The 18,593-nt window shown below is 46.4% G+C and overlaps 1 protein-coding gene across 1 annotated transcript in view; it reads left to right on the forward strand.

Moving 5' to 3' along the window:
• Positions 1-7,093: 7,093 nt before the first annotated feature.
• LOC146351023 (guanylate cyclase 2G-like) overlaps positions 7,094-18,593 on the forward strand; it is an 82,290-nt gene continuing 70,790 nt past the window's right edge. Inside the window, exon 1 of the mRNA XM_084845668.1 lies at positions 7,094-7,336. The gene's annotated coding sequence lies outside the window, so the exon portion shown is untranslated. The remainder of the gene's footprint in view (positions 7,337-18,593) is intronic.

The raw sequence follows: 18,593 nt of genomic DNA on the forward strand, positions 1-18,593 counted from the left end.
CGAAAGTCCCTTACCGTTTCGCAGATCTGCTTTGTGGTGGGGGGGAGGCGCTCCGTCCCTCCCCCCAAAATCCTGCCCAGCTGGCTCCGCTCCGCAGGAATCTGCAAAGCCACTGGCCGGCTCCGCCGGCAGCCAGACATCTGGCCACTGGGCAGCAGGGACGCAAATGGCGGCGGCCGTAGCCGCTGCCGCTTGCGTCCCTGTACTTAACCATGATAAGCTACGTAAATATTTATGTAGCCTATCACGGCAAAGTTTAAAAAAACGCGTATGCAAATGGTGCCAGCTACGGCGGCCGCCATTTGTGTTCGCTATTTTTCGCCGTTCTAGCCTATGTAAATATTTACGTAGGCTAGAACGGCTAAAAATAGCGAACCCAAATGGCAGCCGCCATAGCCGCCGCCATTTGCGTACGCTGCGCCCAGCTGCGGCCGGCCAGGAGACCAGCCGCCCCCGCTGCCGCCCCCGCCCCCGCCCCTGCCGCAACTGCCGCCCCAGCCGCTGCACCTGCCGCCCCCGCCGCCGCCCCTGCCCCCGCTGCTGCTGCCGCCGCTGCACCTTCCACTGCCCCGCCGCCGCCACACCTGCTGCCCCCGCCGCCGCACCTTCCGCCGCCACACCTTCCACCGCCCCCGCTGCTGCACCTTCCGCCACCCCCGCCGCTGCATCCGCCACCCCCGCCACACCATCTGCTGCCACCGCTGCCACACCTTCCGCCGCTGTCACACCTTCCTCCGCTGCCTGCGCCGCCGTTGCACCTGCCGCCCCACCCCCGCACCTTCCGCTGCTGCCGCCACACCTTCCGCTGCCACCGCACCTTCCGCCGCCGCACCTTCTGCCGTCGCCGCCGCACCAGCCGCCCCCGCCGCCCCTGCTGCCGCCCCCGCCGCCCCCGCCCCTTCCGCTGCCGCCCCCGCACCTTCCGCTGCCGTCGCCACACCTTCCGCCGCCGCACCTTCTGCCGCCGCAGCTTCCACCACCACCGCACCTTCCGCCACCGCCCCTTCCGCCGCTGCCCCTTCTGCCGCCCCCGCCGCCGCCACACCTGCCCCAGATAAGTGCTGTCCCGGGGGGTTCCGTGGGGCGGGCTGAGGGGCAGGAGGCCATTCCATCACGGATTCCAGGGGGCCGAATGCCAGTGCATTCAGCCTCACTGGAATCCGTGGCAGAATTCTCCACCATCCCTAGGTACTGGAGAGGTACATAGCCATCAGGACTAGTAGCCATTGATCACCTCTCCTCCAGGAATTTGTCTAACCCCCTTCGAATGCCATCCATCACTACATCCTGTGGTACTGAATTCCATAGTTTAACTGTGCGCTGTGTGAAGAAGTCCTTCGTTTGATCTCCAGGAGCGCCAGTGGTACAGGCAGCAATGACTCTGCTACTTGCAGTCCTCAGACATCCTGCCAAGAGTATGATGCTCACAACCTCTGTTTTGCAATATTGCACACAAAGAGAAGGCCAAACAGTACTCACCCACACAGCTTCCTGGGCAGGAGGCCTGCAGACTGCACACACACAGTCCTCCCTGAGAGAAGGGTTCAAAACCCACCCAGGGAGGGAAGAGTAGGGATGTACAGATTCCCTTACCTGGGGTCCGTGGGGGGGTCCGCAGGTGGGGGGAAGCAATCTGGTCCTCCCCCCGGAATCCTCCCTGGCCGGCTCTGCTCCACGGGGAGTCTGCAGAGCCACTGTCCAGCTCTGGCCACTGCTGGACTTCCAGCCATGGCCGGTCTGCAGATGCAAATGGCATCTGGTGTAGGGGACACCATTTGTGTCCCTGCCCTTGGCCATGATTGGCTATGTAAATATTTACATAGCCAATCACAGCCAATGGCAGGGACGCAAATGGCATCCACTATGCCATTTGCATCCCTGCTCTTTGCCGTGATAGGCTACGTAAATATTTACGTAGCCAATCACGGCCAACAACAGGGATGCAAATGGCGTCCACTACTCTGGATGCCATTTTGTTCCACAGCCCAGCAATGGATGGCTGCGGAACGAAGACGGCGACCCGAACCAGCCGCCACCAGGTAGGTTCCATTCTGGGGGGATTTCGGGGGGTGGCGGGGGGGTAGTCCATTCTGCCATGGACTCTGCGGGGCTGGATTCCAAAGAATCTGGCCTCATTGGAGTCCGTGGCGGATTTCTCCACCATCCCTAGGGAAAAGCTCATTTGCCAAGCAGCCAAAATGTGCGGAAACCAATCTAGGCCACAAAGGGAAACCCAGAAACCCACTGACAGCAGCAACCTCAAGTGGCTCATTCCATAGAGCAGATGTAGATAACCTGGTGCCTTCCAGATGATTTGGACTTCAACTCCCATAATCCCCAACTATTAGTCATGCTGGCTGGGACGGATGGAAGTTGGAAGCCAACAACATCTGGAGGGCACCAGGTGGCCTTCTGCCATAGAGCATTGAGTTGGGAAGTGAGATGGGAATTGGAGTCCCACCAGGGGGAGGCAGGAACATGGTCCCACTCAGGCAAAATGCCACATAGCCATTCTTTATCATGGGGCACTTATCTTAGCCCCTTGGGGCCAATCTACATTGTGCCCGCCATTGCACTGAAGTTAGGGTCCTGTCGGGTTAAAGGCACTCGCATTAAAACGTGATTATCCACACTCACCCATTTTCCCCTTTGTGGTTCTTGATCAAATACGTGAGCTCGGTTCACACTCGACATCTGTGCTGTTTTCCTGCTCTTAAAGATGGCAGCTCTCATTGGAGGAGCAGAAACTCTTCCTGTTTCTGCTGATTCCCCGCCCACCGTCCCTCTCTTCCTCTATCCCTGTGTGTGTGTGTGTGTGTGTGTGTGAGTGTAGGGATTGTGCGAGCATCCTACTGGGGCTCGAAGCCCAGTGAGAACTTGTCTCTTGCCGCCGCTGCCACTGTAGCAGGTGGGGGTGGAGGGAAGAAGGAGGCAACTATCCTCTTTTCCCCCCCCACCTGCTGGAGGCCAGGGTGAGAGGCTGGGGGGTGTCTGCTGATGCTCTTTTCCCTGCGCCAGCCCTTTGCAGCCAGTGCGAGGAAGAGGGGCAGCAGCGATGGCACCCAGCACTCACATTTGGGGGGGGGGCTGCTAGCTTCTTCAGAGCTTCACATCTTCGAAGACTGCCCTGTGTTTGTCCCCCGCTCCTGAGATGACGTTAAAATTGTCCACAGACATTTTTATCGATGTTAGTCCGTGGACACTGAGGACTGTCTGCCTGGATATGTGTGTGTTTTCCGTGCAACGTGCATGGATGGGGCTGTGAAAACATTTCTGCTTGCCTGGGCTTGCCCGGGTACGTTTGCGGAGCAATTGAGATGGAGAAGCTATGATTCTTCGATGATTCACTTCTTCAGAGATTCACTTCTTTGAAGATTTGAAAATCTGAAGCTTTGAAGCTTTGAAGATAATGCCTTAATTTTTTAAAAAAAGCCGACGTAGGGGATAGAGGGGGATAAAACTTAGTCTCATTTGAAGGGATAGAACAACCCCCTGCTCAATGCAGGAAGCCTGATTCCCAGGCGGTCTCCCATCCAAGCACTGACCGGGATCAACCCTGCTGAGCTTCCAAGATCAGACAAGCATGCACACATCCAGCCCTTTGCTTGTTGCTGAGGAAACAGGGAGTGCTGAGGAACCTATGCAAACAGTAGCCGGAATAGGAGTGTACGAAACCCCACTTACCTGGCTCTACTGGGTTCTGCGGGGGGGGCGAGGAGATCTGGTCCTCCCCCCCAGAATCCTGCCCAGCCGGCTCTGCTCTGCGGCCAGTCCGTGGAGCCGCCGGCCGGGCCGATCCGCAGCAGGGCCTCCATCCGCTGCTGGGCTGCTGTGGACGCAAATGGCGTCCTGCGTAGGGGATGCCTTTTGCGTTTCTATGCTAGGCTGTGATAGGCTACATATATATTTACGTAGCCTATCATGGCTAATGCAGGGACGCAAATGCCAGCCGCTACACCATTTGCATCCCTGTCTTTTGCCGTGATAGGCTACGTAGATACTTATGTAGCCTATCACAGCAAAAGCAGGGATGCAAATGGCGTAGTGGCCGCCATTAGTGTCGCTGCTTTAGATGTGATAGGCTACGTAAATATTTACGTGGCCTATCACGGCCTAGCGTAGGGATGAAAATGGCGTCCCCTACGCCTGACGCCATTTGCAGCCACAGCAGCCCAAAAGACGACCCAGAGACAGGTAGGCTCCGTCCCGGGGGGATTCCATGAGGTGGTGGGGGGAGTGCCCCATTCCACCATTTAGAATCCGGCCTCACTGGAGTCCGTGGCAGAATTCTCCAACATCCCTAAGCCGGAAGACAACATGGGGCCATCGAGAGCTGTGATTGGACAAGAGGGAAATACAAACACTGCTGTATATGGACAGGGGTGGGAGGGGACTACAACCAGATATGGTAATGAACACGGAAAATCAGAGCACATTAAGGGGAAATACCGGGATATCAGGGTATTGAAAGCGGTAGCAAGGAAGCAGAAAATTCCGGTTCTAAGTCGAGGCGGATACTGCGTAGTGTGAAAGACGGGCCGTGAAACCTTATTGGAAGTGAAAAAACCCGTAAGTGTAGATTGGCCCTTTGTCAACATCTGGTCATAGACACCAGGAAAATGGGGGCTACAGGTGAGGTAGACTCCTAGCTGGGTAGACTCCTAGCATACAAGGGGTCCCAGTTTAGAATCCAGGTTGTAACCCCACACTAAGGAAGGTCGGGAAGGGCTACATCCAGGCACACCTGAGCCAATCAGGTCTTCCTATAAGTCTAAATTTTTATTTGTCTGTTTTGTTTTTATTGATTTAATTGGTACACACTGTTTTTACGGTGAATATTTATGGTGAATATGTTTTATTGATTTTTATTGTACACACTTTATGTGGCTTTTTATGTTGTATGACACCTTGAGAGGGTTCTACCCCTAAAGGCAACCTACAAATAATTTTAGATAGATAGATAGATAGATAGAGAATCAGCAGGAGTGGTGCATGGGCCAATATGCCCTTTTGGCTCGCTGTTCCCTTTGGCAAGCCATGTGACCAATTACTCCACTGATATTTTGCCTGATAGGCCAGCCCCACTGGGTAGCATCTCAGCAAGCCTCATCATATCCTATAGCCTGATAGGCCAGCCCCACTGGCCTATCAGCAAGCCTCATCATATCCTATAGCCCCTCAGTCAGCATAACTGTACATAATAAGTACAGGATTGCTCAGCCAGTTGATAGTTTCACTTCATTTTCTGATCAAGTGCAAATATGATCTGTTTTTCATCAGATCATCTGATTTTCCTTACCTGTTTTCTCATAATTTCAACAGAACTAAGAAAAATGCAAGAGTTTCATGGCAATATTTCAAAGGCTCAATCAAGAAGTGAAACATAGAATCAGCATTTCATTTCTGGAATGACCTCCCATCTGCACTACATCAGGCACTGACGATCATGCGCTTTTGACATTTATTACTTGTTTACACTGGCTTTTCCAAGCCATTAACTTTTCTAAATGTTGTTGAGCTTTTATAATGATGTATCATTTATAATTTGCTATAAACCACTTTAGGAATTTTAAAATGGGAAGTTGTATATAAATATTTGAAAATAAATATTTTTCTAAGCTCTTTAAGCTACTATGGGAATTCATTTTAATATTGTTCAGAGCCATGTATTCTATACAAACATTCACATTAATACATTTAATGGAATTAACATTTAGAGTGCAATCCTATGCATGTTTAGACAGAAAACGTCCTACAGCTCCTAGCATGCCCCTTCTAGCCATGCTGGCTGGGGAATGTTGAGAGTTGTAGGACTTTTTACTGTCTAAACTTGAATAGGATTGCACCCTATTTCAAGTAAAATCATATCAATACATGAAATGGAAGATCCTTCTTTGACACTTGAGTTTTAAACTTTTCTACTACTAGATTGCCATCTTAATATGTTTGAAACGGTATGGAAACTGCTTATGTTCAACAAAGTTGGGATCAGTTTCAACTAAGGAATCTGTTTAGGGGGGTGGAGCTCAATGAGCTTCCATTGGCTCAGCCCCCCAGACTTCGGTCCATTTTCTGCTAACTGGTCTGACTCGGTCTGCAGCAATTTGGGCCAGCTAGTGGATTTCCCCAAGTTTTTGGATTTGTGCAAATTATGGCCACAATTTGTGCAAATTTGGGTAATTTGTGCATCATGTGCAATTTATGGTCACAATTTGAGCAAATTGCATGAATTTCAGCCACAATTTGCATGAATTTCTATTTGTGCAAATTGTAGCTTGACAAAAAAAATATGCAAAAGGTCTCCAGAGTTTGAGGGAAATCTGCAGCTTGGCTCACAAATGGAGGCCGAGTCGGGCATCTAAAAGAGCTGGATGTCCAATGGAGAGAGACATCCCTAGTTTCAACAGGCTGAAAGTGTACAGCATAGCTAGGCAACCTCTTTTACACCCCACCCCCAATATTCTGATAATATTCTGAAACAAGCAACAGGGATTTAGGGTGCAATTTCTGCTATTGCAGCCCACTCATTGCAAGAACACCTGCTGAAATTTGCACCCAGTTCTTCTTCAAGTCACAAGTGAAGTGATTATTTGCAAGCTAATAATTACTTCTTTCTAGATTGTACTTGTCATCATAAATAGCAGAAATAGTACCTGATACTTTGGCAGAGCCTGAAATTTTGTAAACAAGATATTTTGTAAACACTCATTTAAAGAGGGAGGGGGCACCAACATTTCCTTCAACTCCTTAAATATATCCTGCTGGTTAAACTAACTCAGGCAGAGGTGCTGCAGCAAAGGAAGCTACCATGGTGATCATGGACTCTGTTAATTAGTACTGTTTGATGAATGGCATGCCATGGGCAAAGGTGTTGTTATAATCATTTAAAGCAGTAGTATAAATAAGACAGAGGGAAAGACAATGGAAGATCTACAACTTAAAAGTCAGCTTAGTTTTTCTTCCAATGATGCTGCGGTACATGAGCAAATGCCCACAAAATTTCTTTCCCATTTACTGTCATTCAGTGATCTCATTTGTTATTGCCATCTATTGCACTAATTCAGTTAGCGGTCTTGAAAGGCCCACGCTCATAGTAGCCCTCCAGGCTCCTTGGAATATCTCCCATCCCCTGAGTGCCCAGAGGTTAAGCACAGTTTTCCAGATTGCCATCGATAAAGTCAATGCGGATCCCTTTTATCTACACAACTATAGCTTGAAGTTCGTATATGCTGACTGCGGCTGTGAGGCTAAGAAGTCCCTTCATGCTTTCATCAACCAGTTTCAAAAGGAACACATTTCGGCCTTGTTTGGACCAGTTTGCTCAGAGGCAGTGGAGGTAGAGTATGAATTCTTCCTGCTTTTTGCTGATTATACTGGCTTTTATTTTGGATAAATTTATTTTGATTTGGCAACAATTTGTGACACCAGGCTTCACCTTTATATTCCTACAAGTGGGACCTGAAACAAAATGTGGACTGCTTCTGTAGAGGGTTCCAGTCGGCCAGGCGGACATGCCTTTTTTCAGGACACCCCATTTCATCCCCCCCCCTTCCATTTTGTTCCTCAACAGTCACTCAGCATTCAGTGGCCACTGAGCATGCTTAATCTCCTTTGGACTGTTATTGGGTCCCCCTGTTTAGGATTCCCCCTCTTAAATTGTATTTGTACATCTGCAAACATTGGATTTCTCCACCTCCTGCTGACATCTCTCTATTGTCTATGGATGGTGCTATTTTTGGCTACAGAAGGATAGGCACTTGGAGAATGAATTCACTATTAGTATATACTTTTATGTTTTTAACATATTGTACACTGCCTAGACGACTTGGGTTTCTGGGGGATTTAAAAGTATAATAAATAAAATAAACATGATGCTCCTGACCTTATTCAAGACCTTTTTTTGACTTCCTACGTTTACTTCCAGCATTAGTGATTCTGAACATAAGACTAAGTGCAACAGTCATTTTAATGCAGCATTAAATGATATTAAATGATATTAGATGTTCAAGATGAATCTAAGGGACCAAGTTGATCATTCAGAGAGTCAAGTATATCTTCACCATAATATTGTACTTGCTAATCTTAGCTAATACCCACGGAGAGATGTGACTCCTTTGAAGCTAGCTAATAGAAAAAGTCACAAGGAAGTTACAGACTGTCCCAGTTCATCAATTCTAGCGTCAGGCAGTTGGAGTTTAGGATACAATAATGTCTAGCCTGATCACGTTGGCTGATCGTTTTTTCAGTCCAGGACTTTTAATTTAAAACCAAGCAGTACTTCTAGTCTTCAGATGTAGCCATGGGTTGTGCAGATTGAGACACATTGTGATAAGGAAGGAAGGAAGGAAGGAAGCCTCTCATCTTTGTAGAATGGTTGCATCTTATGACCTGAGTTCACCCAGAGGTGTGCTCCTGTATAACTGTGTAGTTATAGAACTGCAGCCATAGATCATCTATCTCAGCCACACTAACATATGAAAGATTTAGATTTCTAGCCTACTTGTTGGTTTTATGCACTGAATAACTATAAACAACTAAATGGGCCTATGCACTTGGTATGCAAAAATGACTGATAACACTGTTATAATTATTCAGAGGTTTTACAAAGTGACCACAACAGCTGCTCTTAAAAATACATGGACCTCCCCTCATCTGATCTCGCATACATCCAAGCGTGAGCCTTTAAACCAGGGTGGGGAACCTGTAACTCTCCATATGTTGTTGGACTACAACTCCTATTATCCCTGATCACTGGTCATGCTGGCTGGAACTGATGGGGTCCAATCACATCTGACGGCCATAGGTTCCCCACCCCTGATTTAAGCTTTGCTGAGAACCTTGCTACTCCCACGGAAATATATTTGCCCCCCATCTTTCTGAAATCTGCAGTGACACCCGTGGCTGCTGTGCAAGCAGGGGCGTCTGCCGTCATGAGAGTTAAAGGGTTCTTACTGTGGCAAGCGGTTGTGTGCTGTTGTTCTCTGCCCCTGCTAAGGACAATACCTGTTAGAACCTTATCATCAGGGAAGTTCTGCTAAATTTCCTTTGCCCCAGCAGCCACAAAGGCTTTTTGTATGCTTCATTGCAGGGTGTTGTTTAGCCCGAGCCTTTCTGTGACCCTGCTAGAGCTGCCCGTGTCCTTCAGTAGCGTTGCCACACATGCAGCATGGCTGTGGGCCCAGTGCTAATGCTTCAGGATCGCAGAAATTACAAGCGCTGCACCATCAAGAGCTTTAGGTTGGATTCTGGGACTGAGTGAAATGGCATTAAGAAGAGCTCATAGCCTACACGGATATGCTGCTTTGTCGGCACTGCAGCGCCCAAGATCAGGCTGTTCTACGATTTACCTTATTTGGAAGAACCCTTACAGGGTGCTACTCTGACAATATTTGCTTATATCTTGCATAAAGGAAAGTGTTGCACAGCAACAACCTGAAGAGACAGAGACAGGCTCAGTGTCAAGTCAGACTCTTTTGTCTTGCAGAACTGGTGAATGACATGCTGGTTGCTTTGTGGCTTCTGTTCCTATGTACTCCTTTCGCTCCTCCTGCACCCGTTTGCAATATCCCTGTCCCTTCCTTAAACTAAAACAAATAACAAGTATATGTCATACGTCCTGTATCTTGCTTCAGTTAATTCAAGATCAGAGAATCTTCAGCTCAGCTTGGACCCAATGGGTTGAATGCAAACTGTTACTTGAAATAGGTCCTATTGAAATCAGTGGGACAAATTAGTAATGACTTCACTGTTTAAGTCCTGTGGATTATCCAACTAATAACATCTGGATCCAACCCAATATATGTAATTGCCCACCTTTTCTACTATGTCATTTTGCAAACTCTAAGAGCATAGCTAACACATACAGATATAACCAAGTCCTGTTGCCCCCTGCCCCACACCTTTATTTATTTGTGCTGTAGCCTGCCTTTTTACTGAGTTGGCTAATGCCGTTCAGCTTTAGCATGGGGTGATTGCGACTAGAGAAGTGATGGGGTGGGAAAGGGTTAAGCACTCCGTTTCCTCCACGGTGGTGTTTCTCCACTCAGAATCACCTATCCTGAAGTGGTTATTCCTGAAAGAAGAGGCATTGGGTAGATGGTTCCATGGAGACAGTTGGTCTGTCTTTCTCATTATTATTTACACTATCTGGCAGTTGCTCTCCAGGATTTCTGACAAGAGTCTTTCCCAGTCCTACCTGGAGATCCCAAGAATTGAACCTGGGACTTTCTGCATGCAAAGTAGGTGCTCTACCACTGAAATACCCTTCCCGTAAGGGTTCCCCAGATATTTTGCTAGAGTCTTGACTTGGATATGTTTCTGAAGTGTTGTGTGTAGAGATGGGCTACTCTCTCAGTTTTGGTTTATCTGAAAACCAAAATCAGTTTCTCATTTTTCCAATCTTTATTTGGTTCATGAGAATTTTTAAAAAACGTTTGCAAGAAACATACATGCATTTTTGTGCACATGCATTTTTGTAAACAGGTTTGCCTAATATACACATTTTTACAAGCAATTTTCCTAATGTAATGCATTTCTGAAAAACATTATTATCATGAACACATACACATTTGTGTGCACTTTCCCCTACTATGCACATGTATTTGCATGTAATTTTTGATTGGAAAACCCCATTGCAAAATTTGGAGAAGTGTGAATTTTGAAGGATAACTGAGTTTTGGTTCACGTTTTGGTTCAAAAGTGCAAAATTAGGTAAGTGAATTTCTCCCCATCCCTAGTTGTATGACCTTTAATTTTGTTTCTCTCTGAATACAGGTTCAGAGGCATACAGTAGCTGCTTTCAAAAGCCTTTTTCATCATAGCCTCCAACCACTTGGTTAAGCCCGGCATGATCAACCCTCTCTTGCTAATGTGGAGAAATGGCAACAGTGGGCTGTCCCACGTGGTTACCAGCAACATGCAGTAAGCTGCTCTGCAGCTACTGCATAGTTTGGGTCTCTTTAAAGAACTAAGGTTCCACACATGAGCAAGAATATTTAACTGGTATATTAATACGGTTTTACTAGAGTTTCATGGTGTCTTGCTGCGAGGGTATGACAGTCTCTGCCACCAGAGGCCACTAGAGAGGCACAACAGGCACACTGTGTGATGATTGCACCATGCAAACTACACCCCTCCCAGCTCCTTGTTTTCTGCTCTGTGTGGCCTAGTGGTGCAGCACACTCTCTGTAAAACAGGCTGTCTACAAACTTCCAAAAACAATTCTATCTTCCAAATGTTTCATTTGCTGTTGTTGCCAGTGGTGACTTTTTCATAGATTAAGGAATATAAGCACATCTATGAATAGCTGATCACAGATATTGGGGCGTTTGTTCTGCATGTTATATTTGGAAAGTGTGTAACAAAGAAATGTAGGCTGAGTGTATACAGCAAAGTCCAATGTGCAAGTACATCCCACACCTGAATGTTGCTACACCCCCTGGCTATGTCAAAGATCTTCATGCATTGAGCACAAAGGTCTGAATAGGGGCTTCTAAGCACATCTGGCTGGATGCACTTACAGAGCTTTGGGGATTGGGAACTCTGATCTTTGACATAGCTAGAGGCATGGGGATATTTGGGTGTGCGTGCTTGCACGTGTCCCATGTCTACTTTAGCTATACCCAGGTTGCACGCAAATGCCTACATAGGGCTTGACCTACACTTGCTTGGCTTTCATCAAGTCCATTACACTGCTGAGGTACTGATTCAGGACATCCACTTTGGATACTAACACTTTACATAGTTCTGACATCTACACTTTATTGACATCAATACCCTGTACCAGTTTTCAATGACTCCTGAAAAATTCCTTGGGAACATGGCCTTGGTTAGCAGAGAGAGCTCAGGTGTAATTAATTAATTAACTAACAGTGCAACTCTATGCATGTTGTGGCATTCCTGCCCCTTCTCTAAGGCCTTTCTCACCCCAAGCAGGAAACAACTTCCCCACACACAGCCATGCTGCCACTAGGACCTTTAAGGTTTAGGTCCAACCCACACTCAGTCCTCTATCTGCGAGGACACACTTGTTTATAATATCACCTGTATTGTTTCCTTTATTACTTTCCCCTTATATAGCCAGAGCAGAAGGCGTAGGATTTGGTTAAACAAATAAACTTTATTAACTACAGCAATAAGTTGTTGAACAGTAAATAAGTAATAAATAAATGGTTCTATTAATGTACGTTCTCTCATACACCAGATCACATTCTCAATCACTTCACAAATCACCACAGACCTCCCTCTCCCTCTCCTTCCCCCTTCCCCTCTCTCTTCTCAACCCTAAAAAACTATTTCCCTATCACATCAATTCCCCAAATCAGATCATATCCCTGTCTCTGTTCTAAACCCTGTCTGACTATCACAGGCACAGCACACTGTTTCTATAGCACACACATTGACCACCACCCCTCACTCAGCCAGTCATCTCACTCTCACCTTAGAGATACTAGCATAAACATAGACTAATAACATGAATACATTATTATACTTACAAACTCCATATATAGAGAGACATGTAATGTCACACACGTCTACACAGAAGTAAGTTCCATTGAATTCAATGACACTTACTTCTAGGTAAATCTGTGTATTAGTGGTGTGAACCTTTTTCAGCCCAAGGGCCAACTTCCATTTTGGAGAAGCTCTTGGGGGCTACATTCCAGTGGTGAGTGGATCAAAGACAAAAGAGGTGGGGTCAAAGCACCAGCATATTTTAGCTTAGAGTTTTACTGCCAGTAACTAAGTCTTAGGAAAAGCATCTCAACCTTTTGGAATGGGGGAAAACTGCACAATCTCGGGAACCCCGGAGGATGACTCTGTGCCTGAGATTTTCCACTCTTGGTGTATAGGATTGCATCTTTACTCTCAGATAAGTTAGACTGGATTGCATCTTTAACTTTAACCCAGTTTTGTGTTCTTCCACCCACACAAACCTCAGCTTAGAAAAACAGATATAGTTAATTGAACTGGGCTCTGTAGCAACAAGGTATGTCTGACAGTCTTTGTTGTCATGTGTTTTGAACAAAGATGGGTCAAGACAGGGCCATTCCTGTGCTCCTTGCTTGCATACTTGAAATCACACCTATGAATGTAGGAAGCAGTGTGAGGTTGCTTCTACACAATAGAAAGGGTTCAGAGGAGGGCAACAAAGATGATCAGGGGACTGGAAGCAAAGGAGAAACTGAAAGAACTGGGCATGTTTAGCCTTGAGAAGAGAAGACTGAGGGGAGATATGATAGCGCTCTTCAAGTACTTGAAAGGTTGTCACAGAGGGGAAGGCCAGGATCTGTTCTCGATCATCCCAGAGTGCAGGACACGGAATAATGGGCTCAAGTTACAGGAAGCCAGATTCCGGCTGAACATCAGGAAAAATATCCTGACTGTTAGAGCAATACGACAACGGAACTGATTACCTAGGGAGGTGGTGGGCTCTCCCACACTGGAGGCATTCACGATGAGGCTGGATTCCTGCATTCAGCAGGGGGTTGGACTCAATGGTCTTATAGGCCCTTTCCAACTCTACTATTCTATGACTTTTAAGGCACAATCCTATGCATGTTTAGACAGAAAAAAAGCCTACAACTCCCAGCATGCCTCAGCCAGCATGGGAGCAAACAGAATTAAAATGGTGTTTCCATACAGTGCTTTAATGTACCGCTATATTGTGCAGAATGCCCTTTGCTGTTGTCAAGATAGTTCTATAATGTTGGCTCACGAGGACGTCCCGTTCAACAAAGGGAAATATCAATTAAAAGTGTATTGCTTGTAGGTCAACCCATTTTATTGCTTTCTTTTGATGCTGGGTGGAGGATTAGAAAGCACTATAGCCTATGTAATTGGCCATTGAATATCTGCTCTTAATTCCCGCAATGTCAATTTTGGTAGTGGTGGTGAGTGGGGATGGGAAACTTTAATTCCCTCGGTGTCAATTTTGGTAGTGGCAGTGAGGAAACTTTAGTTACTCATCTCCCTTATTATGGTTTGGTTGGATCCAGGATCTGCCTTCCATTCATGGAAGGGCTGTACTCGGGTGAGGAGGCTCCATCTGATTTTCAGGGATTCCCTCACACCACAGCTCACCCCATTTTGCGGGTTCTCTATGCCTGCTGAATAGTGTTTTCAGGGGGCTGGAGAGGCTGCTGTGGGGAGGAGGGGTGAGGAAGTCTGCTTCCGCCAGCCCAGTTGCACACACTTGAATCTGGGTCCACTCCAAACCACTATCTTAAAAAAACAAAAAACCCTATTACATTATTTAAACAAAAATCAAGACAGAACTTCAACAAAATGTTGCAGTATATCCTCACCCCCCCCCAACAGGAGTACTCAGAATTCCAGCCAACTGGCCATCCATCCAGGCTTTCTTTCAGGATACTATAATTTGTTTTTCCTTTCACCACTGATTTTCTGATTTGATGAAAGGTTGGATCCAAATTTAGACATGTGCTACTGAATCGGTGGAAGCAGATTCCCCCCATCTCCTCCCTATGGAAGCTCTTCCAGCACCCCCCCCCAGGCTACAGAGGGTCAGGGATCCTGTGGAATGAGGTTAGTTGTGGTGTGTGTGTGTGGGAGGGGGCCCCCTCAAAATTGGGTGGAGGGAACTTCCATGAGTGTAGCCCCTCCATTCATCAAAGGCAGATCCTGGATCCAGCCCATTGTAGGCTAAGGATGCCCCACAGAGCAATGAGGGCAATAACAACACTTATTATCCAAGGCATCTGCTGAAATAATGCACAGATTTTCAATAGATTTTAACACTAGATGTGTCTTACACTTTATACAATATCGTGGAAGATAAGGTTGATTAATTTTAACATCAGTCTGTTCTAAGGTTATCCCACTTCAGAACTGAACCATAACACAAGCATTTCTATAGGAGAGGCATAATAAAATGATGTGGTTTTTGAAAAATCTTTTATAAGACAGTCAATCCTAAAGGAAATCAACCCTGACTGCTCATTGAAAGGACAGATACTGAAACTGAAGCGCAAATATTTTGGCCACCTAATACGAAGAGAAAACTCACTGGAAAAGACCTTGATGCTGGAAAAGATCGAAGGCAAAAGGAGAAGGGGATGGCAGAGGGTGAGATGGCTAGATAGCATCACCGATGCAATGAATATGAACTTGAGCACACTCCAGGAGAGGGCGGAGGACAGGAAGGCCTGGCGTGCTATCGTCCATGGGGTCACGAAGAGTCAGACACGACTTAATGACTGAACAACAACAACAACAAGCTAAACATATCTTCGCAGTTTGTGTAGCTCTTCAAGCCAGACCATAAATTCAGTCGCCCTTTTCATCTATGAAGACCGCACACATTCAGATTAATATTCACATTTTGATTTTCTTGCACTTCTGTTGCACAACCTTGCAGCCCTCAGAACACAGATATCAACAAAACAAATAAATCATACTGTTTAACACAACCCCACATATGTAATCTTTCCAGCCACTCACCAGTTTCAGTAGAATATTCTTCTTTCTTTGAGCTCCTGACAACACTATTAGTATCTCCTCCTCGCTGCTCTGAGCTTGTTTAATTATGCAGCTTTACACCTGCTACAACACCCTCTTATAGTAATAAAAGGTTGCTCTGATCCACCTACACAAATAGAGCTGCCAAATTTGTCATTTGTCATTTGTCAGAAGGCACAGCCTTCCAGTGATACCTTATGAGGAACACCTTGTGAGGAGTTTTTGGTCCTTCACAATTTTCCATTGTGATTACACACCACATATCAGCAGAGGGTAAATCTGCTGAAGGAAATACTCAAGATTCCATAAAAGGAATGGACCATGTACATACTTCTGTCCAACAAATCACAAATCAAATAGATTAGCGTTTTCCACAGTGAATGCTGAATTAAAGGCCATGAACAGGTTATGCTGCCCCAGATGTCAGGGCTCCATGCTCCACTCTCCGCCACACTGCTTTGCCAGAGGCAAAATTCCATATGCAAACACTCATGTAGGCAGACAAGCAAAGAACGGGGCAAGATTCCTAACATCTGTCCTGACTACCAGCTCCAGACCCCTTAGAATATGGGATTATAACCACTAGGCTGTGAATATAACCACTGTTGAGAATCTACTCTGTAGAATGTTGTTTAGCATAACGGTTAATTCAGCTCTTGTGATACCAAAGCATCACGCCAACCAAGCTTCTTCCGCCCATTGCAAACCACAGACAAGCCATTTCTTGTAACCTCTATCTGTCCCTTCTTTTGCATCAGTTTGTTGCTTTTTTATCTACTTTTGGAGCTGCCCATTCTGTGCTGGGCACATGGCTCACCTGAGGCAGAGTCTTTAGGGTGCGGCATATTAAGTGGATTCAGCTTCTTTAGCCAGTTCTCTGCTTAGATGTAAAAGCAGCTAAGCAGGAGGTATGGCATCTACTTGGCTGGGAGGAGGATGACACAATCTGGAATGGCTGAATTCCATGTGCCTGCAGGTTGTTAGTGTGGGCGTGGGAGGGTTGTTTTAGAGACAGAATATTGACTAATAAAATCAGTGAAAGACTTCAAAGAGATCTCAGTGCACTGAGATGCAGGAAAATCATGTCTTGCAGGCTCCAGGATGGCTGTCCCATGCATGCAAGGAAATCTATGTTGTAGATGAACAACTGGGAGAGAGGCCTTTGGTATAGTTCTCCTCAGTCAGATACACAAAGCATCTAGGATTTAGGTGAGAAAACCTCCTCCGTGTTCAAAATATTATTCTGAGTTTTGATCAGCACAAATAGGCCTACCCTCTGCTTTACCTGACAACTTGATGGGTTATCAAAGATATAACAAAATGGTCCTTAATGGTCTAGAATCTCTCACCAGATTTGGGAATATGATACCCATCAGAATTTGGGGGAAAGACAGAAAGACAGCTGGTAGAAGTGGTGGTTTGAATTTGGACACAAGCAGAGGGAGAAAACTCTGCATTTTGAGATACACTTTAGCTCAATCTAAAGCAGCCTAGGAGGGTGCAAGACCTGTTGCTCTGGAAAATCTAATGGAGGATAAGTAATTTTATTACCTGCTTTTAGAGAATCTGCTTGTTTCTAATGGCTCTGTTTACATATCTGGAAATAAAGCCAATATTACAATGACACCATCAACTTCCCAGTGCTCTTCTATCCAAAAGAAGCTAAACCCTGTAACTTTGTCCTTGGACAACTCAGGGAAGTGAAGAGCACTTCATAATGTGGTGTTACAGCTGCTTTCGTAAAGGTGATTTCTTGATAACGGTCCAGGATGATCTGGTGATATTTCATTAATTATAGGTCTTCCCATCAACATGGGGCTTTTACTCCAGTTCTACTCCACCCCCAAATCAATAGTGTCAGAAGACGCACACTGCCCTCTGTAGCTAGCCTGGTGTTTCTTGCCTTAAATCTGGTTTTTTTTCAAACTCATTTTGTGTTAGATTTTCCTGTCACAGTGTCTTCAGCGCTGTTTGGGAGTCTGGGTGACCTTAGCTAGCTTCGGTGCGGGCTGGTGGAAGCGGCGCTGATTGGTGGAAGGGAAAGTAGTGTGAGGCAGGGGTGTGGAGAGAGCAGAGGGGTAAACATGACTACCTGGAAGTAAGTCATTGCCTTCAGTCCCACTTTGCCTGCCCTACTGTTTTGACCTGTGCAGCTATGAAGGAGCACAGCTGAGAAAGGCTGGCCCAGTCGCTGCCTCTCACTTTAAATAGCCATTGGGCTTGGGAGTGGGAATGGGGGAGCCAGCCCTGCTGTTTTGAAGCCATGCAGCTACGAAGGTGGTGGTGGGTGCCTGTTGATTTAAAGCTGCGCAGCTAAGAAAGGGTGATTGTCAGGGTGGATGGTTTTCATGCACATGTACTCAGAAGCACTTCATTGAGCCCATGCTTGTTTGCACGGGGGGGGGGGGGCAGGGGGAGCCTGTTGATTGGACAGTGAATATCCATTAAAGACAACATGCTAGTCGCTCTCCCTCCTCGCTGGTTCCATGCTCTCTGCTCTCAGTACCTCTTGCACTCCTGCTTGTTCTGCTCAGTCTCTGGGCGGCGGTGGCTGCCTGCTTCCCTGCCCACCTCATAAATGTGTGTGTGTGTGTATGCGGGGTATGTCAAAGCCAAAACCATAGTGGTGAGAAATATAGATCTGCTGAGCTATGTTAACCCTTAGTACTCCTTTTAACAAAGCCTTGATTCTCTTAACACATATCAAACACTATTAATGGATATAATTACTTTTTTATATGCCCTTTGCTATATTGATGCATTAAAGCTGATTGTGGGTAATTTGTAATATCAAAAGAAATATTACATATTACATATACAGATGTAGTTGTATCTAGGGATGTACGAAAGTCACTGACCTTTTTGCAGATTGCTTCGTGGTGGGAGGGAGGCGCTCCGGTCCTCCCCCCGGAATCCTGCCCGGCCGACTCTGCTCCACGGTGGCTCCGCGGAGCAGCCGGTCAGGGCCGTCCGCAGCCGGAGTTCTGGCCATGGACTGGCTGGTGCGGATGCAAATGGTAGCCGCCATAGCGGCCGCCATTTGCGTTCAGCCAGGCTGCCGTGATAGGCTACGTAAGTATTTACATAGCCTATCACAGCAAGCCAAGCCAAAA

Source organism: Heloderma suspectum, chromosome 3 (assembly GCF_057233095.1).
Source record: "Heloderma suspectum isolate Gila_16-S chromosome 3, 16-S_ref, whole genome shotgun sequence".
In the NCBI taxonomy this organism is placed as follows: Eukaryota; Metazoa; Chordata; class Lepidosauria; order Squamata; family Helodermatidae; genus Heloderma; species Heloderma suspectum.